Source organism: Rhipicephalus microplus, chromosome 7 (genome assembly GCF_043290135.1).
Source record: "Rhipicephalus microplus isolate Deutch F79 chromosome 7, USDA_Rmic, whole genome shotgun sequence".
In the NCBI taxonomy this organism is placed as follows: Eukaryota; Metazoa; Arthropoda; class Arachnida; order Ixodida; family Ixodidae; genus Rhipicephalus; species Rhipicephalus microplus.
This window is the reverse complement of record NC_134706.1, coordinates 359837-375437: the sequence shown is the minus strand read 5'-3', so window position 1 is coordinate 375437 and position 15601 is coordinate 359837.

Below are 15601 nucleotides of genomic sequence, written 5' to 3'. Positions count from 1 at the left end.
GCCAGCCAAACGCCGTTGGCCTGCTATACACTCGCAGGCATGCGCCGCGCTGCGTTGCTTTGGCGCATGCGCGTTCAAGCACGCGCGGCGTCCCTCCGTCACGAAGAGAGGCAGACGCGGTTGTGTCTGGGTTACTTCGTCAGCGCGAAATGAAGAAGAAGAAGAACATAAACTTTATTTGTCGAATACAGACGATTCGAGTCCGGCGTCTTTAGTGGGCCTGGGCACCCACCGCGGATGCGGTTCCGAGACCTTGTCTCGAAGCGGCTTCCTCGGCACGCTGGACGACCCAGAGTTGTGCTGTCAGGTTCGAGCTGAGCAGTGCGGCCTTCCAAAGCGAGCGGAGGCTGGTGGTGGAAGAGTGAGACGAATCGGCACTGTTCGAATTGTTTATTAGGTCCTAACACTCCCACAGCATGTGACTAAGGGTGGCAACCTCGCCACATGACGTGCATCTGTAGTGTATATGCCTGGATGCATGGCGTGCATGAGTCTAGGGTTTCTGTATGAATCTGTTTGTAATTGTCTGAAGTGCACCGCTTGCGTTCTGTTTAGCGCTTCGTAAGGAGATGGGTATATGCGTCTTTGTAACTGGTAATGTGTGGTGATGTCGTGGTCATACGATCCTGGTCATACGATCCTCCCATGCCCAGATGTCTGCAGTTCAGCGCGAAATGAAGCACGTCGCATTTCGCGTCGGTGTCCGCGGGGCCGCACCAACGGATGCTGGTCGTGCCTAGCGTAAGGCTTCAGAGTGCTCTCGTTTTGCTAGCATAGCGTTGCTGCGCCCATCGTGCGCAAGCATTTATGATACTGCCATGTTCAGTCCTCAAGTTTTCTTGTCGCATCGTGTTACTGTCAATATTTCTCAGCGTGAACCACGCCTACACTGTTCGAGAAACTTCGGGATGGCAGTAGATCATTTTGTTAAGATTACGCCCGCTTTGTGAACATCACGGATTATTCTGTAATATAGGTCGTCGTTAGCGATAACGCTAGAATATTCGATGACAAGTGTATAAATGCCGACACGATTTACCGCTTGTCAGTTGATCGATGGCCGACGCTCTGTTCGCCGCTATCAGTGCCAGCGTCTTACTTTCTTTTTGCGTGGCCACAAGTTCGGCCCGAATAAACAGTTTCTTGTTCGACCTGGAGTCTGCTCTCTTCGTTCACGTCGCGACCCCTAGACATCTGGCAAAGGTGCTGCTTCGTTCATGTGCCGGACACCCCCGTAAAGCTGGGAGCCTAGGCCCCATCGCGGAGAAGACACCGACGCCAGACACGAGCAGCGAGTTAGCCATGGGCAACAAGGTCTGCCACCGGAGTACGGGCTTCTACCCGACGCGACACAGAAGACCAAGACCTTAACGTTGACTATGGCAACAATGATAATGTCTGTGCCACCTGCACCGATCTTGCTCCGGCAACCCAAGGAGCCGCCATCTTTTCGCGGTTCCCCACTCGAAGACCCGGAAAGCTGGCTGGAAAGGTATGACCACGTCACCCTTTTCAGGAGCTGGACCAACGATGAAAAGCTGCGGCACGTTTAATTCGCCCTACATGGTTTAGCACGGACATGGTTCGAGAATCGAGAAGCTACACTTCTGACGTGGGACTTTTTTTGTGCCGCCTTTCTGGGCACCTTCACAGGTGTCCTCCGAAGGAACGAGCTGAAGCCTTATTGGAGAGCCGTGTACATCTCCTAAACGAAAACGTTGGCATGTATACGGAAGAAATGACCCGCTTGTTCCGTCACGCCGACCCTAACATGGCTGAGGATAAGAATATCCGCTTCCTCATGCGTGGTGTCAAGCAGGAGCTCTTTGCGGAACTCATTCGTGACCCGCCCAAGAATGTCGACGAATTCCTGACAAAGCTACAACGATAGAGAAGGCGCTTGAGATGAGAACAAGGCAATACAACCGCCGCTTCATGATGCCCTCGCCGCCGTTTCGCTAGCTTCACGTATACCGATTTTGGTGTTACGAGAGGTCAATGGATGACGAAGGTATATGACTGGTGCAAGCATAATAATCATCACACGCGTGTGATGTCAGAACACCACAACATACCACGCTCATGATGGACTCGCGGCCGTTTCGCTAGCTCCCTATATACCAAATTTGGTATCACGTGATGTGAATAGATGACAAAAAAAAATTACACGTCCAAACATGATAATCATGACATGGAAGTCATGTAGGGCATAATTTACCTCTGCCTCGTAACGTTGTGTTGATTTTAAAGTGACATATCCTCATTCGTGCTTCGCATATCATCGATTCTCCCACTGTACGTGGAATCTGCCATTTTTTTTTATTGTAGTACGTTCTGGCTCGGTGCTAAATACCTCGATTTATAAAACATTGAGACATTCTAACGTTCTTCCTTTCCGGAGACTTGTATAGAAGAAAAATGTGCTTGTTATCGTCGAATCGTGTTGCTCTCCTATCCTGCCTCAAAAATTTACTCTTACATCGCGTACGGATATATATAAGGTGGTCAACCGAAGCGCAATTACGCTGTAGATCACTCAGTGCCGTGTTCATCTCCTTGAAAAAAAGTAAGTGAGAAGTAATTTTGCCGGAATGTTGTAGAAGGATTCAATTAGCCGACTTACATACATTCTCCACGTTTTAACAGTGAAAATGTCAGAGTTGTTATCGTCTCTTTTTTCATCACCCGAACTTTGATTATGTTTTGGAAGCACAATAGCAATATCAGTGCTCTCGACTGCATCCAAATCAAAGGGTCGAACATTTAGCATAACGGCGTCTTTTTAATAAAAACTAAGTATTCACCGAGCTATACTACTGATCAAAAAAAAGTGCAAATTGTCACTCCTATGTAACACCGCAGTGTTTCAAACTAGGTAAATCAAACTCTGAACGCGTGTCGCGTACTTCTTAAACAAGCAAGTATTTCTATGTTCGTTCTTACATTGCCCAACGTATCCTTTGAACACCGTAAAATTCACAGTGCGAATGGGGGACCATAAGTGATCAAAACGTGCCTGTAACCAGCCCGTGGTCGTCGCTGAACGAGTGACGTTCAGTCTAGACATACTCTACACGCATGTCGACCGCCTTCACCTTCCTCATTTTACTGCTTCTGCAGCTCGATGGGGGGATTTTTTAAACGGCGTTATAATGAAAAGCAGCGCTGGTTCCATGAAAGGAAATAAAAATTAACCCTTCTAATCCAGTGTAACCCGTGAGCATAGAGCGTGGCACTCTTCTGACTTCGCTTGTTGATTGGGCTGTAGTTTGTTTTCTTCGCCAGTGCCCTCCCATACTCTACAGTCTGCAAACTTACAGTAAGTTTCCAGCACATCCGGATTTCTCGCAGAGGCATCGCAATTATGAGCGTTCTAATATGAGTGGCGCAAATCTACAGCAAAAAAGTCAATTTCAACATATATACGCCCAAACACTGACTTCGCCTCCCGTACACCTTGGCTCGACATTCCCAAATGAGCGCGAAGTTATATAAACGCGCAAAGTTTTTTTTTTCTCACCACATGCAAGCTTCGCCAACAGCGCGGCAGCCTTCTCGACCACACGAAGAAGCGCCGCGGTGCGGAGAAAAGAGCGGGCCACACACACTCCTAGAAATAAGGTCTGTCCGTGCGATTGGGACGGCCGAAGATAAACCCGCCGCGTGCCTGCCGTCTCGGAGGACACGTCTCTAAACTCAATAAGATTCGAGCTGAGGTGCCCCTCTAGCGGCATCCGATTGAAACCAGAGCAATGCACCTCCATCCAATCAGATTAGAGCACGAATGCGCCATCTAACAATCTCGTCTCATACTCACTTGAGCACGCATCTGATATAGAGTTAATATACATACTCGGCATCTGCAACGCAACGAGTGCCGTCTAGTTCGCAATCATAGTGCTAGAGTATCCCCCCCCCCCGCGCAATCAACAGACTTTCTGAGCGCATCTCGACCGACGAGCTGGAAGTTAGTCGCGGCGCGCTGCTGCAACGAACGCGTCTGGTGTCTGTCGATGTTTCTGTTGTTCCGCTCATCACCGTGGCAGCTGCCCTTGTAGGGGAGCCCTCTGAAAAGAGGAGATGATCACCCAGTCAAGATTCCAAGCCCTCAGCCATCTGGATAATGCTTCTACAGCCAGCCAGCGGACACCACCATCCAAGGACCATCCCGGTCAGGGCTACCGAGTGACACACCATCAAACGGCCCCACTACCGCAGGAAACCAAGTAAGCCCGCACCTTTTTGCTGAGCGTCAGCGTCATTCGGCATCCGAGCATACAGCTATGGACGACCAGGAAAGGTGGACTGTAGTTCAGAACCGGAAACTTCCGCGACCCAAGCCACCAACCTCACCACAGCCGCAGACCTTATTTGAGACCATAAAGTTAAGACGTAAAGCATTTTTGGGTGTGGCATGCATCCGACGAACAACATGCCTAAAACTTTGCTTGCACCTATGCAGGTTATGCTGTGTCTTTCTACCATCACATCGCCCTACTGCCTCGGAACTGGTATCCTTTTACCGTACGGACAGCGAGTCAAAACTGGGATTCATCCACCGGTGAATATACTCAGTCACTGCGCATTACGTCATCGGCAGCGGATCTACTGCAGGACCAGCACGACAGCAGATTCTTCAGAGGGCATGGCGCGCATCCGATGAACAACATGCCTAAGACTTTGTTTGCACCTATGCAGGTTGGTTACGTTACGAATGTTGCTTGTTACAGAAGTGACGATCGATTTTTGTTCCTAGCGTCGTGCCCTGGCAGATGTTTCAGTATTCTCTGTCATTGCTGTACAACAATTTCGATCCTGCTGTCGGGCGATGTAGAGGAAATCCGTGGGCCTACTAGCACTCAAATGCTACAAGCTATTCTAGAACACCAAGGGGCCTCGGATCATAAAATAGACGTGCTCCAGGAAGAAATAATGCAAGAACAGAAAAATTAGGTGGCTATCTTATGGTAATACAGGAAATGAACGAACGAATTGAGAGACTAGAGCATATCGTGCAGTAACAAGCTGCTAAACTTGCAGATTATGAAAACCGCAGTCGACGCAATAATGTACTGGTTTTTGGTGTTGGCGAAAACAAGGGAGCTTCAGCTGTTGATTTGAATAAAGTCGTGGTCGATGCGATTTAAAAAAAAAAGAACTTTGGTATAGAAATCCAAATGATTGAAAGATTCCATCGACTTGGCAAGAAAAAACCTGGGAAAGATAGGTCCATAATCATGAAGTATTATCATTACCGTGAGAGAGAAAGTGTTCTTAAGGCTGCACAAAACTTAAAGGTACCAATATAACCATAAGCCACGACTACGCCCTAGACACGATTGAAATAAAGCGCAAGCTATGGACAAGTGCAGCTTCAGATGAGGCTAATGGTGCAAAGGTTAAGTCGGTGCATGATAAGATTAAAATAAACGGTGATATATATGGCTGGGATGTCACCCGAGAAGAACGATACCTGTATCGAAATCGTGCAGATAAACAGAAACAGAGAAATGTTCTTGAAGCTGCCGATGCAGTAAGGAGCATTACAATAAACGAGAGCTTGTCATCTAACGCTCTAAGAACGTCCTTTTCTTTACCACAGACATAGCCCCAGCTTTTTTTTATTTAATGTCCGAAGCATCGTTAACGAAGTAACTGAAGTTTAATGCATTTTGCTTTAGCGAAGTCCTCATGTGGTGGCCATAACTGAAAAGTGGCTACACAGCTGTGTCTCTGATAACTCCATTGTGCCAGAAGGCTACCATATATTTAGATGGTAGGGACTCACGAGGGGGCAGGGTTCCCATCATAGTAAAAACTCTGTTGTGGCCTCGCAAGTTCAAAACAATGTACCAGAAACACAACGTTTGGTGTCGTGTATATACCACCCGCAACAGCATCAAACTATCTTGATAAATTGAATAACTTTTTTGTGCCCATGTAAATGGGAACACCAGACTAATTCTTACTGGAGACTTTAAATGTCCCACATTAACTGGGGTGCTTTTTTGTCTGGTCCCGTCGGGCTTGATAGTGGTGAAAAAATGTTGGAATTCATGTTGGCTGATAACTTAACACAAATTGTGCTCGAATATTCACGGATAACACCTTCGTCTCGGTGAGTGTTAGACCTGGTGTTCCTTTCAAACAAAATGTGCGATTATATATGTGTTGCTGAGGGAGTGTTTGATCATAGACTGGTCTTTCTTACTATTCCACTGAGGGATTCACGAGCTAGAACATACAAGACCGTGCAAGTAAAGGATTACACGAACGTAGATGACACTTTTATTCTTGACATTATTGGGGTATCCATTTGGTCATTTTGAGCATGCATCCGAGCACGAAAGAGTTCAAGAATTGTGGCAACGTTTTAAAGTTATGAAATATTGCATCGACAAATTCATTCCTAGTTGAGTAAAAAAGACTAAAAAGTGCGATCCGTGAATAACATGGTATATTATTCATAAGAAGCGAAAGTTTAAAAAGCTGCGGAGAAGAAGAAACCATGGCTCCGAGGATATAGCACGTGTACGAAAAGAATTGAAGAAAGACCTGTTAGAATCCAAGCGTGCTTTTTTTGGCCAAAACTTGAGTTCTTTCATTAAACATTCACCTCGCAAGTTCTGGCTTTATATGTATGATAGGCGCGGTAAAACTGACCTGCTCAAACGTGGAAATGAAATCGCGATGCAGAATGCTGATATTGCAGATAGTCTTAAGATTTTCTTTCAGTCAGCTTTTACAAGACGCAGATGTACCACTGAAACAGAAGATGTAATATGCCACTTATCTGAGCCGATGGATGATATTAATCTTCTCTTGGTTCTAAAAAAAGCTTGCGGGCCTGATGACATGCCCAACCCCCCCCCCCACTCTTTTTTTTTTGCAGTGTTATGCGGAGTGGATATCTTACTACTTAGAAGTTATTTTTCAAAAGTCCATTTGTACTAGTTCAGTGCCATATGACTGGCGCACAGCTGTAGTTATCCCTGTGTTTAAGATCTATTGTCCGCCAATAATTACTGTCTCATGTCGCTCACATCTATCTGCTACAAAATATAAGAACATATCATTGCCAAGCATATCATCACATCCCTGGGAAATAAAAGGCCAAACCTCATAACCGCTAAAATGCTCGCAACAGCGACGAGCGACTCGACGTAGATTGCCTTCGCGCGAACAGTCGCTAGCGCAGGCAAACCTCATTCATGCGACGGCTTCGGCGAGCGGACTCCACCGTTGCTTGCATGGGGCCGTCTACTCGTACCAAGAAAACCGCGTAGTGAGCGGTCTGCAATTGAAAAATAAGATGTATTGTTGTGTAATGGAACGGAAAGTGTTTATTATTGCCTTGCAGTGCTTTTTTTACGTGCACGTGCATAAACATTACGTTATTTCTTCGTTTTGCACGCGTGACTCGGGTGGAGAGGAGAGTGAGAGGAGGTGGTGAGCATGAAGAGAACCGGCAGTACGTCAGTCATGTACATCCTGTTCCGGTGCTTTGAGCACAGCACCTCCGGGCGATAGGCGACGGTTTCCGAATCTGGAAAACCAAGCGATCGCGCGCAAACTACCCCGCGACACGTCGCGCGAACGCCCTGTTTCGTCGCTGTCACGTGCATTTTCGTGTTTATGAGGTTTGGCCTTTAGTCGTTGAAAGCGATAGCGATATCCTGTTCCTATAGTACGTACTTCAAACAATTAGTTCATTAAACCTTTCCGAACTTGCTATGCACTCACTACGTGGCCTTCAGAAAACAGACGCAGTAGCGTGTGTGCCTTTTTGTAGTAAGGTACCAGCTTTAAACCACCGAATCATTATGATAATCACATGTTCTGACACCCGCTTGCAATGGGCGCTTGTAGCACGCATTATTACTGCAGACTTTCATGTTTCATTTTGAAGCATGTATACAGCACGCGTGTGTTTGTAACGCGTGAAAACAACTTTTACTGCATTTCCAATCAGGGGAAGCTTTTTAATCGTTTTCGGAAGCGGACGCGTGGTCGGGTAGTATAGCGTCTGGTGGCCACGCAAACGACCCGGGTTCGATACCCACTCGGGCCTTGACTGCTCTGGTGATATATATATATATATATATATATATATATATATATATATATATATATATATATATATATATATATATATATATATATATATAAGGGAAAGAAGTGTATACCTAAGGGCTCGTTTTTTCCGTGTTTTTAACACAATATTAATGAGATCTAACAGACAGTAATGCCAAGGAATGTACAGGGGAAGTTATTAAAACCAATAGAATGTAAATAAGAAGAAAGAAAAGTGGATGAAACAGTTACCAACTGTGAGCAGGAATCGAACCTACGACCTTCGAGGTTCGTTGGTTCGTAGGTTCGATTCCTGCTCACAGTTGGTAACTGTTTCATCCACTTTTCTTTCTTCTTATTTACATTCTATTGGTTTTAATAACTTCCCCTGTACATTCCTTGGCATTACTGTCTGTTAGATCTCATATATATATATATATATATATATATATATATATATATATATATATATATATATATATATATATTGTGTGTGTGTGAGTGTGTGCGTGTGTCACGAGTCATCGATGCCCGCTAAATGAACAAAATGTACCAACGAAAACAACTACAGATAAAAACCTATTATGCCTTTTTTTTTCGCTGTCGGCTTTATATTCCGATGGACAGGCCTGAGTACCGACAGCCGCGTAAATTTGCCTCTTTTAGTAGGTTACAAACCGTTTCTTTTTTTCTCCTTCCATTCACTGTAATAATAAGCAGCTGGCATCGACACAGACTTATAGAAAACTCGTGGTGCAAAAAAAAAAGACATGCGACGCGCTATCAATAGATACGCCCGAGTAGCGCACTGTGTGTCGACGCAAAACAAGAAGACGGCCAAAGGATCTAAAGGGGCGATCTGCCACTGGTTCTGTAACCATTTACTCGGTCGCAGAGATACGGTGCAGTGAGCTGAGTTGCTGCTGCTGCCTTGGAAGCAAATGACCGAGTGACAAGAGAAAGAATAAAAAGAGAGAAAGGTGGGGAGGTGAGCTTGAACTGTAGCATCTGGTTTGCTAGCCGGCACCAATTGGGGAGGGGGGGAGAAATATGAGAAGTAAAGCGAAGGTAAAAGAGAAAAAAAAAGCGTAGCTCTGTGTTACAGAGGCACAGAGGCGCAAAAATTGTCGCTTGTTCACACTGCCAAGCCTGAAGGAAAAGCGCATCTGGATGACCATCTTTGTTACGCTTTCTTTTAGATGCGGAAGCATCTTATACTCGCGCCTTGTAGTGCGCCGTCCGCGCCGTCCGCACCGCTTCTCGAACATTCGACAGCTGACGCGTGCGCATGCGCCGTCGCCCACCATCTGTGCCGCGCGCGCTTCTCCTTCGAGAACATTCGACAGCTGACAGCGCATGCGCCGTCGCGCCGTCGCCATCTGTGCCGCGCGCGCGCTTCTCCTTCGAGAACATTCGACAGCTGACAGCGCATGCGCCGTCGCGCTGTATATATACTCAAGGTCGGCGCTCGCTCGCTCAGTTGCCGCTCGTCCGTTGGTTTGTACGGCGCGTCGACGTCCGAAGTCGCCGTGAAATGAATGCCAACGAATCCACAAACAGAATGATCGACGTCCCTTCGACCAGCGCCGGCCAAACTGTTGGCGGAACCGCTTCCGCATCCTCCTCAATGTTCCCCCGAGGGAAGCTGCGGGCAATTTTTTTTTATACTGTTTCTCACTTTCTTGCAACTTTTTTTAATATTTTTACTTCTATCTTAGTCTTTATCAGGGGTGGCGTCAGGATTTTTTTGCTGGGGTGGCACCTACAACTATAGTATAGGTTCCTTAAGGGGTCACGAAGGCGAGCAACTCATGCGTTCTCTTTTGGCAATGTTTGCCCTTGGAGGGGTGGCACAAAAGAAAGGGGTGGGGGGGGTGGGGGCACGTGAAAAAAAATTGAGAGGAGGGTGGCTACTTTAGACCCTTCGTGTCTCCCTCCCCCCGATATCACCACCCCTGCTCTTTATACCTATTCCTTTCTCGCTGTTTCTGTTTCTGTCTGTGTTCCTGATTGGCTGTTTTTTTTTGCCTCTTTTTTCGTAGTCGTTTCTTTCTATGTCGTTCTCCGTCTATCTTTTCATGCTTTCTTTACTTTATTTCTCTATATTTCTCTCTCTCTCTCTCTCTTCACGTGTTTTACGCGCTCTGTTTCGGCGCGCATAGTTCTCTCACTTGCTGCGCGATATCGGGTAGTGAATGTTCGAGAGTTTGGTAGTTCGACTTTATTTTAGTATGACCCTGGTGCTGTTCTTATGGAGGCTAAGCCCGATGCGGATCATCTCACAGTTCACCGTTCTTTTTTTTATCTCCCTCCATATTGACGCGACCGACAAACATTGTTATCTAATTTGCCGACATATGCTTATACAAGTTGCCCTGGTTTAGGCACCGAAGCTTGAGGTGTTATGAAGCAGTGGTCTGTGCACACAGTTTTTGACTACGTTCTCTGTTTCCCAAATCGATTAAAAAAGATGGATGGATGAATGGATGGATGAAAAACTTTTATTGGGGTCCTGAAGGATTCCACCCCCGTTTTATAGGGGTAGGATCGCGGGCCGCTCCCACGTTGGGACGGGGAGGCCCAGCCTCACCGCCGCATCGTGGGCCTTCTGGACAGCCTTGAGTTGTATGAGAACCGGACTCGTGAGCATTAAATGAAATGAGTTCTCAGAAAATTCTTCATTTTTTTCTTTATAAAGAGGGGCACCTCCAGAGCATGTGGTTAAAATCACTGCGATTCTGGCAGTCTGGACAAAGTTCTGAAATATCGGAGTAATGGTTTTAGGTTACGAGGCTAGGGTATGTTCCCGTCTGAAGCACGCGAAGAGAGATTGCCTGTAGCCTAGACAACTTTTCGTGTGGCAATGGAAATGACCTACGGCCTAATTGATAATGCTTCGTGATTTCGTTGAAGGTAGTCAAAATGTCCCTAAAGTGAAGGCTGGTGGCTGACTCCTCTGTCTGAGAATCCCAAGTCCCGGCGCGGTAAGTGAAGCCTCGCGCCTTGGAGTGGGCTAGCTCGTTGACATTGGGAAGGCCTCCAACCCTCAAGCCAAGGTGAGCAGGGGACCAAATAATTGTGTGGTGGGTGAGTTCCTTGTGAGCGAGAATTCTCAAAACTTCCTTGCAAATGGAACCAGAATTGAAGGCCCTAGCAGCGTATTTAGAGTCCGTACAAATATCAGTCCTTTGTGGATCAAGGAGTGCTAGTGCAATGGCCATCTGTTCTGCTTTGTAAGAAGAAGGGGTTCGAACCGACACCGAGGATAAAATCTGACCCTTAGTATCTACGGATACTACCGCAAAGAGAGCGGAAACGCCATACTGGGCGGCATCAACAAAGCATGAATTAGACGATTGTTTGTGAGCTTGAGCTAAAAGAGAGGAGGCTCAAGCGACACGCCTGCCCGCGTTGTACTGTGGATGCATATTTCGTGGAAGGGGGCATACTTTGATGCGAGAGCGTATATAATCATCGAATGTCGTATTTTGCACTTCGAGCGTCAGGGGGTTGACTCCAGTGTCAGTCAGAATCTTTCTCCCCACTGGTGTGATCGAAAGCCTGGCAACCTGTGCCGTTTGTTGAGCCTCGATAACTTCTTCAAGCGCGTTGTGGACTCCAAGTTTCATAAGGTTCTCAGTGCTTGTGCGCATAGGAATGCCAAGAACTTTCTTGATGCTTTTCCTTATGAGGATGTTCAATTTATTTCTTCATGGAGTTGCCACCTGTGCATAGATTCGACATAGCTTATGTGGCTCATCAAGAATGCATGGAATAGTCTGAGGAGGTTGTGCTCTCGAAGACCACCCCGACTGTTGGAAATGCGTGAGATTAGTCGGATGACCCCTTCCGCCTTAGAAGTCAGACGGTCGATCGTGCGGCCGTTCTGTTTATTAGCCTCGATAATGATGCCCAGAACGCGTATGAAGTCCACCCTTGGAATACGCTGCCCCGATGCCATGTACAGCCTAATGTGGATGTCAGCCAGTGGTTGCCAGTTTTTGGGTTTGGGTTCCCGTCTCGTGGGTCGATATAAGAGAAGTTCGGACTTTGCTGGCGAGAGCTTGAGGCCCATTTCACTTATGTAGACTTCAAAACAGTCTACGGCCTCTTGAAGAGAGCTCTCCACAGAGCCCTCCGAGCCACCGACACTACATATGGTGATGTCGTCCGCGTAGATGACGAACTTGATGCCCTCTTGGTTTGAGAGCTTTGCAGCAAGGCCGCACATTGCAATGTTAAAAAGCAGTGGGGAGACGACTGAGCCCTGCTGGGTGCCGAAGGAACCGAGATCGTAGGGCTCAGACTTGAGATCCCGAAGCTGTATAGTGGCTTTTCTATTCCTGAGGAACTAGCTGGTGAACTTGTGAAAGTTGGCTCCTAAGTTGAGAGAAGAGATGGAGGCAAGTATATGGGAGTGCGAGACATTGTGAAAGGCGTTTTCAAGATCCAGACCGAGAATAGCTCTAACGTCTTTTGTCTCCTGATCTATGATGTGATGCTTCAGCATTTTCATGACGTCCTGAGTAGATAGGTGTGGTCTAAAACCTACCATGCTGTGCGGAAACAGGTTAGTATTCTCTATGTGCTTTGATATTCGATCGTTGATGACATGCTCGGCGGCCTTGCCTATACAGGACGTCAGTGAAATGGGTCGTAAGTTGCTAAAACTGGGACTCCGGCCAGGTTTAGGCATGAGAATAACCGACGCCCTTTTCCATTGCTCAGGGAAAGTCCCCGTCTCCCAAATACGATTGATTTCTTTGGTGAGGTAGGTGACAGAGTCATCGTCTAAATTGCGTAGTGTCTTGTTTGTAATGCCATCCGGGCCCGGGCTGGAGTTCCCATTAAGATTGTTTAAGATGGTGCGGACCTCTTCTTCCTGGAAGGGCTTGTCCAATTCGAAGGCTGGTAATCCCGTGTATTGCGCGTAGCCAGAAGGAGGCCGGGTTGTGTCCAAAGGGACCGAAAAAATTAAGCAACCTTTTCCCGACTGGGAAAGCATGTAGATACTACGCTTGACGTGCCTGGCATGCCAATTTATTTATTTATTTATTTATTTATCTATTTATTTATTTATTTCGTTCGTTCGTTCATTCATTTTCTCTGTTTTGTTCTTTTTCTTACATTTTATTGTTTTCCATCTATTTCTTTTTTTGTTTCTCATTTAGCAATGCTCCCATCTAATTGTTTCTATGTCAAAAATGGCTAAGCAGCACAGCACTCTATGATACTTGTGTTGCAATAGGCAATAATGACGACAATGTGTTCATATCCAGGCAACGGTGAAGCGTGACAACGCGAAATAACAACTGAGCTCGATAAAATATCAGATTGCCGTATAAAAATGGTTGATTGCCGACAAGGCTACGAGTGAAGGATCATCAGTTATTTTAAAACGGCGCATACGAGCACACATATGACCGACGCAACTTCGAGGACCGATTTTCGGTACACCCAGAAAATTGTTCGCGTACAGTGCCGCCCAAGTGAATAAGAGACACAGTTGTCCACGAAATAACGTTAATTTTCACTTTAGTGGCTACAAAACCTCCAACGCACTGCTATACAAGGTTCTCGAAAAAAAAAACAGTCATCAACAGTGGTATTATTACAATCAGCAAGTAAGGCAAATCAAGAAAAATGTGAGTATAATGTGTCTATTATTTCCACGCCGTTTGAATTTTAGATTACGTTGTGAAATTACCTCCTCGTGTCATCGCGTTACAGTATGACAGATCAAGTTTAATGCATGAGCTAGGAGAAATCCCGTGCACTTAGCGACCGGCAGTGCTTCTCTGTACCAGCGGCACTCACTCGCTGGATTTCGTGCCGACCGTTTGTGCCCTCCTCGCGATCCAAGACGACAGTGCAGCTCTGGCCGATTGGGTTGGTCTTACGCCACTTCCTGACACCGGCCCCCGACGATGACGACAGCGTAGCTCTCTGGCCGACTGGATTAGCCCTACGCCATCTCCTGTCGCCGACAAGAGCTCTCGCCAGTGGTGCCCCGTCCTCAGACTCGTGCGACCGTGTCCATCTTTCCTATCATCTCCTCCCTTCCGTTGTTCACTGTCCCTGCGCCTCGCTTTCTCCCTCCTCTCTCTCTATCTCTTTACCTTTTAATCATATCCCCTTAATTCCTTCTCTACCCCATCCCTCGTGAGCTACTGTTGAGGTGCCCTCAGTTACGGGGCTCACTTTTCTCTTTTCACTTAATATCACGTCCTCCCTCTGTACCAGCAATTTTCAGACCTTGCATCCTGATACCCCAGAAATACTCGCTACTTCATAGGCAAAACTGTTGCATTCATTGGGGGCAAAAGTTATTTAGCGCAGCCTAGTTGCTTTAATGACCCATAAATTTCCAAACACAACGATAAATTAAAGTCGCAGGCACAGTTTGTTACTGCTTTCAAGCGGAGTTATTAGATCGAGCACGGGTTGTTTTTGCTGTGGCTTTGATAACGGTGTACACATATCGGCGAAGCGGGTTTTTCTAATATACTTCGTGCACGCGAGGCTAGGAAGAAGGTGTCAGTATACAGGCGCGAGGCATATGTACACATGCAGCATATGTGCCTGCGTGCGTGTGTCATTCTGAGAAATAATTAGTGAGGATGAGATTTAAAGTCGCTCGTAGATTAACCGGATGGAAAGAAAAGCGTAGCGCACGAACAGCAGGCGATTGAAGAGGCTGGCAAAGAAATGAGTCCGCAGCTGTGGCGGCGCCAGAAATGCTACTCAAGGCGTGGGACGTGGTTTTGGTCGCGGCCGCTGCTGGTTTCGTCTTCCCGGTCAACACAGCCGACATGGGATGGGATGCAGTGACCGTCAAGAACGGTGAATTATATTAGCCTGTTTCAGCAGTCAACAGTGGCGCTTATATCGTCGTGACGGGAACGTAGTTTTCTTAAGCGTTCTAGCTGCGCCAGTGCACACATCCACAGTGGTGTACGATACATTGTGATGCCTGACTGATGAACTGAACTTCGCGGGTTTGAATCCCAGCCGAATTTAGATGTGGGCAAGATTCTAGAGGTCATTGTGCTTAAAATGAGTCCGCTGCCGTGGTTTACGGCTATGGTGCTTGGCTGCTGACCCAAAGCTCGCGTTCCAAGTGGTTCTGTGAAGGCGAAATTCTAGATGCCCCTGTGTTGAACATCAGCTGGTCTGAACCCGCAGAACATCAGCTGGTCTGAATTTTCAGAGCCCTGCGCTTCGGCGTATTTAATAATCATATGGCTATTTTTGGACGTCAAACCACAACAGTTATTGTATAGAAAGAACGCCATGTGGAGCGAATTTCTGGAGACCCCAAGATCGCATCGTGACCCTGGGACATAAAACCCCAACAGTCATTATTATTGCTAACTGCATATGTCGTTGTGGTGAGATTATCAAAGTGACTAACTGCGGTCTTGAAGACTGAAGGATCTGTGTGCCGACCACTACGGTATTACCACAAACGCGCAGTGAAACGGTGCCGCTAAAGCACCCTGCTGTCTTCACGTTTACTTCCGCTGTC